Source organism: Sinocyclocheilus grahami, unplaced genomic scaffold (genome assembly GCF_001515645.1).
Source record: "Sinocyclocheilus grahami isolate Dianchi unplaced genomic scaffold, SAMN03320097.WGS_v1.1 scaffold1233.1, whole genome shotgun sequence".
NCBI classification, from domain to species: Eukaryota; Metazoa; Chordata; class Actinopteri; order Cypriniformes; family Cyprinidae; genus Sinocyclocheilus; species Sinocyclocheilus grahami.
In genome coordinates, this window is record NW_015506412.1 from 251,728 (window position 1) to 264,651 (window position 12,924).

General features: G+C 40.4%; 1 protein-coding gene across 2 annotated transcripts in view; it reads left to right on the plus strand.

Moving 5' to 3' along the window:
- Positions 1-12,924, plus strand: part of LOC107568309 (complement factor B-like) — a 42,520-nt gene that overhangs the window by 5,757 nt on the left and 23,839 nt on the right. The gene's annotated exons all lie outside the window — the stretch shown is intronic.

The window sequence follows — 12,924 nt, forward strand, 5'->3', positions numbered from 1 at the left end:
TTTCATTATTGTTGCGATTTCACAACTTATTTCCATCTGTCTTGAGAATGATAATAGCAAGAACAAAAAGCCTGACAGTATGTCACTAAATCTGCTGTTTTAGGGCTGAAGTATAATATAGAATATGAAGATTACATCATACATGAAAAATGAGCGCAATGGTCAGACAAGAACCATTGTCATGTTAACATGAATTCCAAACACACTTGTTAGGCTGGATTCTGTGCAATTTTCTTCGGAGCAAACATGTGAGGGTGTTGCATTCCTTTACCTCATTTCATCCATTGTCAATGTCTGTCAAACACTGTCTTCATCCTCCTACAGCATACTGCATTACATTTCAAATGCTCTTTTAAATCTTATTTTACCATTTCCAATGACTTGATGATTCTTTATGACAGAAAATAGAAACATCACAAGGAGAAGTACTGTATGGAAATTTGGGGGTAAAGATGATTGCAGCACTCATTTAAGTTGACCTATTGGCCTATGAATGCAATTTCCCTACAGCACGCTACCAAATTTCAGCCAACACCCATTGGCTCATCCTGCTTCTGTAGTTTAAGGAAAAATAAAGAATTTCTCAGAATCAGTTTTAAGATAATTTTAAGGTCAATCATTTAAAGAATCCATGCATGAGGAAAATCAAGTTTTACCTTGATAAAGTATTTGACAGATTAGCTCATGTCCATAGTCACTTTCTCTTGTTTACCTTGCTCTATAAATATGTGGCCTTATTTAAGGAACCCAAAATGGTTCTTCCATGGCAGTGTATCTCAACCCTGGTCCTGGGCGCCCCCCAGCACTGCACATTTTGTGTGTCTCCCTAATCAATCACACCTGATTCAACTCATTAGCTCATTAAAAGAAACTCCAGGACCTGAAATGGGTGTGTCAGAAAAGGGAGACATACAAAATGTGCAGTGTTGGGGAAGCTCAGGACCAGGGTTGAGAAACACTGTTCTATGCCATCATTGTTAACCACTTTTGGAACCTTTATTTTGATAATGAGTTTACGTTACAACATTATGTGTTCTTAACAGTGCACTCTTGCAACACCATTTTTTCATCTGGCCCTCTGATATTTCTTGTAGGTGCACCATCCTCTATTTCATGCCCTGATAAGAATCTCAGAATTAGTGGAGGGAGTTTTGCTTTCTCAAAAGATGGGAGCATTGTAAGATACAGCTGTTCAGAAGGCTATTACCCAACCGTTAGAATCCGTCGAACCCGTTTCCCAAATTAAAACCCTCAGACTGCAACAGTACGCAAAAAATGATCAGACAAACATGATCTTACACTTATTCATAATTGAAAACACAACACATTTTCCATCTGAGATTTCAAGGTTACTCACACACACACACACACACACACAAAATCCTTTATCTCAGAAATCACATGTCCTGATCCTCGTGGTTTTGAAAATGGAGAGAAGTATCCAAATCAGAGACAGCATTTTGTGAATGACACAACCCACTACTCATGTCATGCTGACTTCCGTGGCTCGGGAACTTGTGTTTGCCAGGCGAATATGAAATGGAGTGGAGGCACAACAGAAACTGTGAGTGGGAAGTGGGGCAGTCGTGGCCTAATGGTTAGAGAGCCAAGGGTTTGAGTCTTGGTACCGGCAGGGATTGGAGGTGGGGGGAGTGAATGTACAGCGCTCTCTTCCACCCTCAATACTATGACTGAGTTGAGACCCTTGAGAAGGCACCGAACCCCCAACTGCTCCCCGGGTGCCACAGCAAAAATGGCTGCCCATTGCTCCGGTGTGTGTTCACAGTGTGTGTGTGTGTGTTCACTACTCACTGCTGCGTGTGTGCACTTGGATCTGTTAAATGCAGAGCACAAATTCTGAGTATAGGACAACATACTTGGCCACACATCACTTTCATTTTCTCTATGCTGTATAGTCAAAGTCCTTTATATAGTCTTTGGTATAGTGAAATAAAAAAGTTTCTTGGATCATGATTACTCTACAGATTAAATAAACTACTTCAGCCCTTTTAGAAGAATAAGTAATGATTTAGTCACAATTCACTATTGATAATTTCTAAATTTCTCATTCTTTTTGTTGTCTGTTCCTTTTTACAAACAGCTGATCTCTGTCCTGATCCTGGGATTCCTGCTGGCTGTACAAGAACAGGCCACATGTTCAATATAAAGCTCCCCGGGCAGCGCAGCAATATGGCTACCCACTGCTCTGGGTGTGGGTTCATGGTGTGTGTGTGTTCGCTACTGTGTGTGTGCACTTGGATGGGTTAAATGCAGAGCACAAATTCACTTCACTTTCTTTTTTTCACATCTGACAGCATAGAAGAAGAGGACTTTGAAAAGATGTAATTAAAACACTTATAGAAAATGTACATGAAATAAATAGTATGTTGATAATGCTGTCACACCCTTACAACTGACTGATCCCTTTTAGCTATCTTTTCCTTAGGTAGCTACTCTTTTATATTTCTGCCTAATTATGTCCCACGAATAATACACTATTATTATGTGTCCCATTAGAATCTCACACACACACACACATTTTTTTTAAACTTCTCTTAATGTAATGTGTCATATTCCTAATGAAAATTTGACTTATGTTCATTACCGACAGATCAGTTATTACCAGGTCTCTCCAAACTATGAGATCCTAAATTTTTGCCACAGACGTTACATGGATAGTCTTCAAGAGGGACTTCAAGAGGCAAAAAAAATGACCCGTTAGAAATTCTTAGAAAGATTGGAGGATTATGAATATGACAGAAAGTATTGTTTAGATCTTATTTAAATCAGATTTAAGGGTCATTCTTACAGCAAGAATGTAAATGAATTTGTTTGGTGTTGGTCAGGCTGAGAGTAAAATGTTTAAAAACATGGACATGGTCTTTAAAGACATATTTTAATATTCTAATATTTTTGTGACAAACAGGTAAAGGTGATCGATCAGAAACTAATATCGTCCAGGCCAATGAGAGGATTTTAGAGAGTATGAAAATAGAGCAGATGGAGAATAAAAAGGAATTCCAGCAGACCCAACATATCATGCTCACGGATGGTATTGATGATACTGGTGTTTATTTAGATATTGATTTGGAATTAAAAGTAAAACATTATAATAAAAAAATATAATATTTATGCTTGTTAGTTAGGAGTGAATTTGTTCAAGTGCTTTTTGTTCTTGATGCTAAAAAAAATATACAAACCCAATTCCAAAAAAGTTGGGACACTACAAATTGTGAGTAAAGTTCTCCTTGCTTGAACAGATGAGGGCATCAGTGTTGCATTATGTGGAGTTTACACTTACAGAGATCATGACAATGGCACTGAATCCCACAAATGCCATCAATACCCCTGGTTGGAAAAAATCAGTGTGACTGTGGGTATCTCTATCTTAGTCTTATTTCTTGTCAAAAAGTGGACAAATTAATGGTTTAGCATCACCATGCTAGTCCTTTGAATATTTTATCTTAAAACTTGTTGAATTAGTCCTTTCTCTGATGTTTTTGCAGAGCAACAATGGAAATTTTTCAAATTGCGTGGGGTCATTAGTCACCTCAAGCTTTATCCTGACAGCGGCTCACTGCTTCAGGTTTGAGGACACACCTGATAGAATAACTATTGATATGGGTTCAGATATTAAAGGTAATATTACATGATTTAAAATACAGCCCTTTTTTACATGTAATGGTGTAAATCTCATCATTGGTGTTTCCTTTTATCTTCTTAGGAATAAAAGTGAAAGATTACATACCTCATCCTCCCTATGATGTTGCAGCAAAACAGAAAATGGGAATACCTGAATATTATGAATTTGACGTGACTCTTATTCAGCTGAAGGAACCTGTAATTATGGGAATCGGTCTTTGGTGAGGAACACAGCTCCTCAACATGACAGGCATTGTTTTATGCTACTAAAAAGTGTTAAAATAGTGTATTGAATTAAGGCATATTGTGTATGTGTAACAGGTATGGAAAGTAATATGTTCATTTCATATGTAGAATTACACAAAAACATTTTTTTTAATGGATGTCAATGGAGGAGAGGCTTCACTACACTGAATAAAAAGCTTATTAGAGGAAACGGCTTATCATTTAATGAATCAACAGCCTATCTGCTAATCTTCAACATGTTTTACACTAAATAATACTTTTGCTTACTGCACTTCTCATTCATTCCTATGGGATCCGTAAACGGCGACTGAGTGTCGCACAGCTCTGACTGAAATTCAATGACGTCAAGGCTGTAATGTGATTGGTTATTAAGGGACATGTGATCCAAGTTAGCCGTTACGCTTTCTCCAATAGTAAGTAATACAGACCCTCTTATCTCCCTATAGTAAAATAATCTCTGGTGCACCTTCCCCTTTATATTTCTGACAGCAGCGTTAATCTTAATTTTCTGTCTTTGCATCTCCTCTTCCCTCGTCTCTGCATGGGAGAGGTGGGTTTTTAAAGGTGTCACAAATTTTTCCTTTCTCTTTGGAGTGTTACAAGCTCTAAAGTCTCAAATCCAAAGAGATATTCTTTATAAAAGTTAAGAGTCAACCACACCCTCCTAAAATGGTTCATTCTAACACGCCCCCACATGTCTACGTCACGATGTGGGAAGATTTGCATAACACCGCCCAAATGTTCACGCAAAGAAAGAAGGCATAACTTTTATTCTCGCTGTAGTATTGTTGTTGCCGCCGCTGCCATGTTGTGAAGGCGCTGTGTATTTCGTTGTGAAAGTTTTACTACTTTGTTTAGCCTTCCACGGCGCAATGAGACAAAGCCATTAAAACCTATTACAAACGAGGCATTTGTTGCATCTAGTGGAGACATAATTACTGATTATAATGACTTGTACTGTGTTTTTACGCATTGCGTTGTGTATTGTGCTATGTAAACATAAAACCATGTCTGCATTTGTGATTGGAGAAATGACAAACAACAATCACTACTCTACACTGCTCAAAATCACGTTTGAATCATCAGTGGCAAATTCTTTAGATGTAAAAAAAGTACTTACAGTCTGTAAGTCAGAAGCGCCAGACTGTCCTTGCAAAGTTGGAACTGCCCCACTTTATAGAAACATTATCCTCTTTTGGAAGGCCAAACAAAGTAGTTTCGTTTTCACAACGAAACACACAGCGGCTTGAGTGAGTGGCACCCGGCGGGCTTGAGTGAGCCGAGGCCGGCGGATTCGATGAATGAGGCTTGCGGCAACCACATGTGATGACCCCGGGCTGGACTCTGCTTCATCCACGGTGAAAGCCGATCCGGCCATCCACAGCGCGAAGTTGATATATGCGACCAGCATGGATTCGCTCTAGGCATGACAAAGCGGATATCGTCCTCTTTTGGAAGGCCAAGCAAAGTAGTTTCGCTTTCACAATGGAACACACAGCATCTCCACAACATGGCGGCGGTAACAATACTACAGCAAGAATAAAAGTTATGTCTTCTTTCTTTGTGTGAACATTTGGGCGGTGTTATGCAAATCTTCCCACACAGTGACTTAGACATGTGGGGTTGTGTTAGAACGAGCCGTTTTAGGAGGGCGTGGACAAGTCTTAACTTTTATAAAGAATATCTCTTTGGATTTGAGACTTTAGTCTTTGCAACTTTACAGATTTTCTTTATGCACCAAGAGCTTGTAACACTCCAAAGAGAAAGGAAAAATTGAAATCGCATCATATGACCCCTTTAAAGGAATGGTAAAGAGTTTTGTTGACTTTCTGATCGATGACTTTTCTTTCCGGGAAACTTTTGTTCATCGTTGATTCGTGTTAATCAAGAGAGACTGTTATAAGGACCGCGGGACACTTCGGTGACATTCGAGCATCGTGTCCTTTATCTGAACAGTATATTATGATTGACTTTTGATGCATTTTAAATGTGAAACGATGACTAATTGACTCGGAGTAAGAAAATATTTTACTTCCATCAAGAAGAGTGATGAGAAACTTTTCTCTTTGAACTGTATTCATCCTAATAATTAATATTATAATTAATAATTAATTAGTTGGTTTGAATTTTACCAGATCTTATATGAAACATATATGAATATTTGTGAATAAGTTAAGGTTTTGCTGTTTAAGGCATATTAATTTGTAGTTGTTTTATGTTTTATGTGTTTTCACTTTGCATTTGAGACATGTTTGAGGATATTGGTAAAGACGATTTCAGCCCTATGAAACAATCTAATGTAACTTTTCCAATGGGCAGGGGCGGTGGGCCTGAAATTGATCACAATGGGAGAGTGTTTGACATTACATCTCGCTGTTATGGGAGAGGGAGAGCATTAACTAGTGTGGGTCATGACTATATACACACAGCTGATTCAGCAATCGGTGCTTCTGTAGGCCCAACAGCTAGCTCCACCCCAATCACACGCCCAGATACTGAATGTGTCTTTTCTCCAGAGGCATTAGGGAGCATAATTTCAGATTTGGCTCAGAAAATAGGGGAGAGTATTTCAGCCAGCCTTAATATTGCGCACCAGCTCAGCCCAGTACAGCTTAATCCTCCTTGCCAGTCTCAGTATTCCAGTGAGTGTATTGATGCATCTAGTCTGAAGGTGATAGTTCAGCAAGATTTAGCACCTCCACCATTCTTCAGGGGTGATAAGAGTGATTAATTTACTGTCCATGAATGGGAGGATATGATGTGCAGTTATTTAAGTAGAATGAAATGCAAAACTCAAACTGATGTTTCTGATCTCATCATGAGCAGACTGGCTGGAAAAGTGAGAGATGTTGTCAAGGTGTTGTCAAGACCTCACTGTCATGCAGGGATTGAGTAGAACCCATTGTGACATTCCTAATTCAGATCCCTTCGAAACTGCCTCGCCCACTGATCCCGTGCAGTTGCTGGATTGTGGAGAGGCAAAGGATTTTGTGCACAGGATCCATCTTTATGATGAGTGCCCATTCCGTGTTCCCTATCACCGCAAATACTTCCTGCCCACTACCAACAACTGAGAGAAGTGTTGTCAGAAATGGAGGTGAAAGGCATTATCAGCAAGTATGTCAGTGAGTATGCATTGCCTTTAATGATGGTCTAGATGGTAATCTGAGGGTTTGTACCGATTTCCGCTGGCTCAATGCTAAAACCATCAAACCATCAAAGACGCCCACCCTTTACCACATCAAGCTGACTGGAGGTAATGCCTTTTTCAGCACCATGGATTAACTTCAGGATTTTACAACATCCCACTCCATGTATCTGACCGACGATACACTATGGGGGTAGAATTGTTGCTTAATTCCAAATAAATAGATTATGATCCACAAATAAATAGAATGAGATCCACAAATAAATCTTAAAGTTTCACAAACATGAATTAAATTCACAAATACACTGCCTTCACAACGCCAATGGGGTTATACGAGTATAATCGTCTCCCTCAGGGCCTTTGCAATAGCCCCGCATCTTTCATGCGCATGATGCTCAGTATTTTCGGTGACCTTAACTTTTCCAGTCTTCTCTGTTACCTTGATGACTTGTTGGTCTTTGCTCCATCTGAACAGGAGGCACTGAGGCGCTTGGAGATAGTGTTTACTCGACTGAGGTCCAGCAACCTGAAGCTAGCTCCTAAAAAGTGTCACTTTCTGAGGAAGTCTGTAAAGTTTCTAGGCCATGTGATAGATGGTACTGGTGTTTCAGTTGATGAAGAGAAAGTGAAAGTCATCTCTGCTTTTCGAAAGGAGGATCTAATGAAGGAAGATGGAACCACACCTTCACAAAAGAAAATCAGATAGTTTCTCGGTATGGTCCTGTATTATCAAGCCTTTATTCCAAGTTGTTCTCGTGTTGCCAGACCCTTATTCAGCCTGACGGCTGGCCTGAAATGTTCAATGAAAGGTGCTGGTGGTCGTAGGAGAGCAGGCACTTTTTGGGAGTTGACATCTCAGGACTGGACCCCGGACTGTGATGTGGCCTTTGAAAAATTGAAAAGGACCCTTGTTGACAGTGTGGTACTGGCTCATCCAGATTTTGAACATCCATTCCTGCTCTTTACTGATGCTTCTTTAGACGGCATAGGTGCTGTACTCTCTCAGATACCTGCTGGTAAAGACAAGGCGAGACCGATAGCGTTTGCTAGCAAGGCTTTGAACCGCAGCCAAATTAAATATCCTGCACAGAGATTAGAATTATTGGCTCTTAAGTGGGCAGTGTGTGACAAGTTCAGTCACTGGTTTAAAGGCCATGAGTTCACCGTGTGGACAGATAATATTCCGCTTACATACATCATGACCAAACCGAAATTGGATGCATGTGAGCAGTGCTGGGTCTCAAAACTTGCTCCATATTCTTTTGAGATCAAATATGTTCCTGGGAAAATCAACGTGGTGGCGGACGCGCTCAGTAGGGATCCGTTTGTCAGGCCAGTGAGTCAGCGGCTTCTGTCAGAGCCCTATTCTGAACTGTTGAGGCAAGTGCACAGTGTTGGGTATGGAAGTGTGCAAGAAGTGTTCCGACTTACCTGCCAACCGCAAACTTTAAGATCAGGTCCACTTGACGTCGGTCTGAATACATCATTGTCTGCCGATGACGTGTCTTCAGTTCTGTCCTCCTGTGATGAGGACAACATCACTCACTGAACATCTTAACTCTTTAATCAGCGGTGAAAATGAAGTGTTTCATTCCCTTTCCCTGACCGACTTACGAGAACATCAGCACAAAGACCCTGTCATTGCCAGAGTGTGTTATTATGTTAACAGAAATCGAAGACCATCAAGACGTGAACGTGCCAATGAAAACTTGTATGTGTTGTGGATTCTGAAGCAGTGGGATAAACTTTCAGTGCTCAATGGAATCCTGTACAGAGCTTTTAAAGATCCACTCACCAAGCACAAGAAATTTCAGTTCATTTTGCCCGAATCCTTAAAATGTCAAGCACTTTCTGGCGTTCACGACCTGGCTGGTCATCAAGGGCAGCCGCGCACTTTGTCTTTGGCCCGTCAGAGGTTTTTCTGGCTTGATATGGAGCGTGATGTGCGTGATTATGTGAAGAAGTGTCCCAGTTGTGTCTTCAGCAAAACTCCAGAGCCTGCAGTGAGAGCCGCCTTGGAGAGAATTGAAACCACAGCCCCATTGGAGCTCATTTGCATTGACTTCTGGTCTGTTGAGGATTGGCACAACAAATCTGTGGATGTTTTAGTAATCACAGATCACTTCACAAAGCTGGCACATGCATTTCTGTGTCAAGACCAAACAGCGAAAACAGTGGCTAAGAAACTTCTGTGTTTATGGATTTCCCCAACGCATCCATTCTGACCAGGGGGCTTCATTTGAGAGTGAGCTGGTCGCTGAGCTTCTCGAACTGGCAGGCATCGACAAGTCTAGACCCACTCCCTACCACCCGATGGGAAATGGTGGAACAGAAAGATTCAATAGGACATTAGGTAACATCCTGAGGTCCCTTCCACCTAGACCTAAGCAGAAGTGGCCGCAGTTGGTACAGACCATGAAATTTGTGTACAACTGTACAGCACACGAAACAACAGGCTTTGCCCCATTTTACTTAATGTTTGGCAGAGTACCACATTGCCAGTTGACCTTATGTTCCAGAGTGTTCTGCGGGACAAGTCGGTTTGTGACTATGACCAGTATCTTGTCTCCAGTCTCTTTGGCCATCGCTCATCAGTGACCTCCAGTCTGCTGTCAGTGGCGCAGAAGAATTCTGCTCAAGAACAAAAACACCAGTCCAGCCAGTACAGCAAAAGAGTTAAAGGCCTTCCTCTAGCCATTGGTGACCAGGTGCTTGTGGCTAACAAGGGTTGTAGAGGGAAACGAAAACTTGCTGACAGATGGGAGCCTGTTGTATACACTGTCGTTGCCTCAAATCCTTCCATACACGTCTATAGGATCTGTGACAGAGCTGGTAATGAGCGAACAGTACATCGCAATCTTCTTTTGCAAGTGAACTTCCTCCCTTTGCCTGATACAGACTCAGATGGTTCTGATAGAGAGGATCCTGTACACCTACCTGCAATGTCCCTTCACAGTCTGATCCAACACGCTCTGGTGGTCTAACTTCCCAGACCCACAGTGATGCTTGCTCTGACGTTGCAGAGATTGAGCCTGCAGAGGATGCAGATGATGAGTGGAATGAGGCTGAGGAACTCTCGCAAGCAGACTCTCCAATGTAGCTACATCTCCAATGTAGCTATATGCGATGATGACCGCACTGCTTCATGGGTACATTCTCAGTTGCCCTGCCAACAGGAGCCAAATTCACGTCTTGCTGTGCCAGTGGCCGATGACAATACTGTGGCTGGTGCTGGTGCTGACCCTTCTCCCCAAAATCCTGTCTCTGACAGTGTACCTGTTATGCAAGTTCCTGTAGCTGATTTTAATACAGCCGATCATTACTCTACCAGGTTCGGAAGAGTTATCAAACCAGTACGTAGACTTATTGAATCTATGGTTCAACTTGAAACCCCGTTAGGTTTGGATTCTGGGTCAACCGTAATTCATGTTAAAGTTTAAACTTTGACTCTGAGTACATGTAGTTTTCAAAAACTTGATTTGTTAATTTGTTTTTTTATTTTTCCAAGTGAGACTTGCCTTAATTGAGTATGTGATCTCAGTGTACGAGGTGTAATGGGCACCTTACAAGTCTATAGAATGTGATGAAATTTGGCCAAATTCAAAACATTTTTATCCTTTTATTGGGTTTCTTTTGATTGCTGACTGTCTTCACTGATTGCTTAGAGTGTGGACCATGTAATTCCAGTGTACAGAGTTTTTCATGTTCTCAGAATTTTGTGTAATTCTAGGGGGGTGAGTGTAACAGGTATGGAAAGTAATATATTCATTTCATATGTAGAATTACACAAAAATGTTCACGATGTATACCTGATATGCCTGTCTGTGTGTGTGCACTTCCCCATTAAATTTCTGACAGCAGCGTTAATCTTAATTTCCTGTCTTTGCACCTCCTCTTCCCTTTCTGCACTGTCTCTGCATGGGAGAGGTGGGATTTTAACGAGCTCTGATTAATCTAATTTCATCTTTGCTTAAAATCACTTTTATACTCTGTTTAAATCATATTTGTTACATTATTTTACGTGTATATTTGATTATTTCTGTATTTTCACTAAGTTTGATCAGTTTTGATCGATGCACTTGAAGCACGTGCTAATTGCGTTGCACTTTACATTCATTTAACAGAAAGGACAATGTAGGGTATCAGACCGAATCAGACAATTTAAGATTTGATCAAGAACATAGTTGAAACACGAGGAGCCGAATTCCACAGAGGCCCAAGACACAGGATGTTCGTAAATCAGATCCTGGCGCCACAAGCCTGAAGCAAGCCCACCAACTAACAGCTTTGAGTAGCTCACAGCATTTAAAACACTAAAAGGACTTGCAACTAATCATTTCTATGCATAACTCCATATTATGTATGTAATCCACATGTGTGACTATCAGGTCTTAGTCATTTATTGTGTATGTATTTTGAATAACTATTGAATAGTTTATAGGATTATATTCATATTTAGTGTGTGTGTGTTTGAATCTCCTTGCTTGAAACGTTTCTTCCAATCAAATCTTTGTCAAATGTATCATATTCTGGTTATAGAAATCATGTCCAAAATTATACTCTGCAAGAGCGGGAAAACTCGGACCATGTGACTGATGAGATAACATTTGATTTATGAATTGGGAGGAGAAACATCACAACACCCCGAGCAAAGACGAGATCTAATTGGTCAAAGCACCATTTGGGATGTGTCCAAAAGCCCAATTTAAATACTCAGGACACCATCAAATCAGCCCCTTTTTTAACTTTACCTTCGCTTTTTAGTCAAGCTCTTTAGCTTGCTTTTTTGCCTGCTTTTTAGTCATGTGCTTTCAAGTCATAATTTTTAGCCATGCGGCTTTTTAGTCATAGCTTTGAGCTATGCTTTTAATCATGCTTCTTTAGCTTTTTGAGCGTGCGCTGGCTTACACGCCAGCTCCTCCAAAACCATGAGGAGAAACGCCACCTAGTCTCATCAAACTTTACTTCTATTTCTTTACTTTAGTTTATTTTATTTTCCGTTGAGAGTTTCGTGTTCTTCTGAGATAAGTTTTGCCTAATGCTGTGTCTCCGAGTCCGACCTCGAGTGCTGTCTAAAACTTCAACTTCAACCACAACTCCGCGTTGTCAGCCAACGCCCAACCACTGGCTTCCCAAGACTGAACTTCTAGCCAATCAGCAACCACGGGAAACCCCCTTTTCTGCAAGGACAACAACAAAAGGGAACCCCCGTATACAGGCAACGCACGCAAGTACCTCCAGATCCTAGCTGAACTGGTGCATTTAATATAAATTGTAACCTCATTGAGGAACTCAATGCGAGGGTTAATTAAGTGATTGATGGTTGTTCAGTTTTTTTTTGCAATTGCACATATTACTGTAAACTTGGGATTTCACATTTTCATTCTCTTAAACTCATTCTTTCCTTACTTTCTCTCTTCCTGCAACTTGTGTGAATGTGTGAATGCGTGTGTTTATGTATTAGATTAGTTTATATGCCTTAGGTTTATCCAATAAATCCTTATTTATATTGAAAAGAGAAGTATCTTGTGTTTTGTGCTTACAAGTTAATGTCTTAAACTGCCGATCTTGTTACTGTGCTAATTAATAGTGTTTTCACTATATTTTGGATATTAATATCCATTGCAGAGTTGATGTTATACGGCTCGTTCAATGAATCACTGGCTGTCTCAGTGATCACCCGTTAAACAGTGATTCTGTCCAAATTCCCTTTAAATAAAAAAACGAATGATCGAATGATACACGGATTGATCTGTCCTAGGTTAATCCGTGTATCATTCGATCATTCGTTTTTTTATTTAATATTGAAAGCAGACAATAAATTTTCGTTTTTCGTTCATGGGTGGAAAAATTAATAAACAGCTTGAATATTTGATTTCTACACGTGG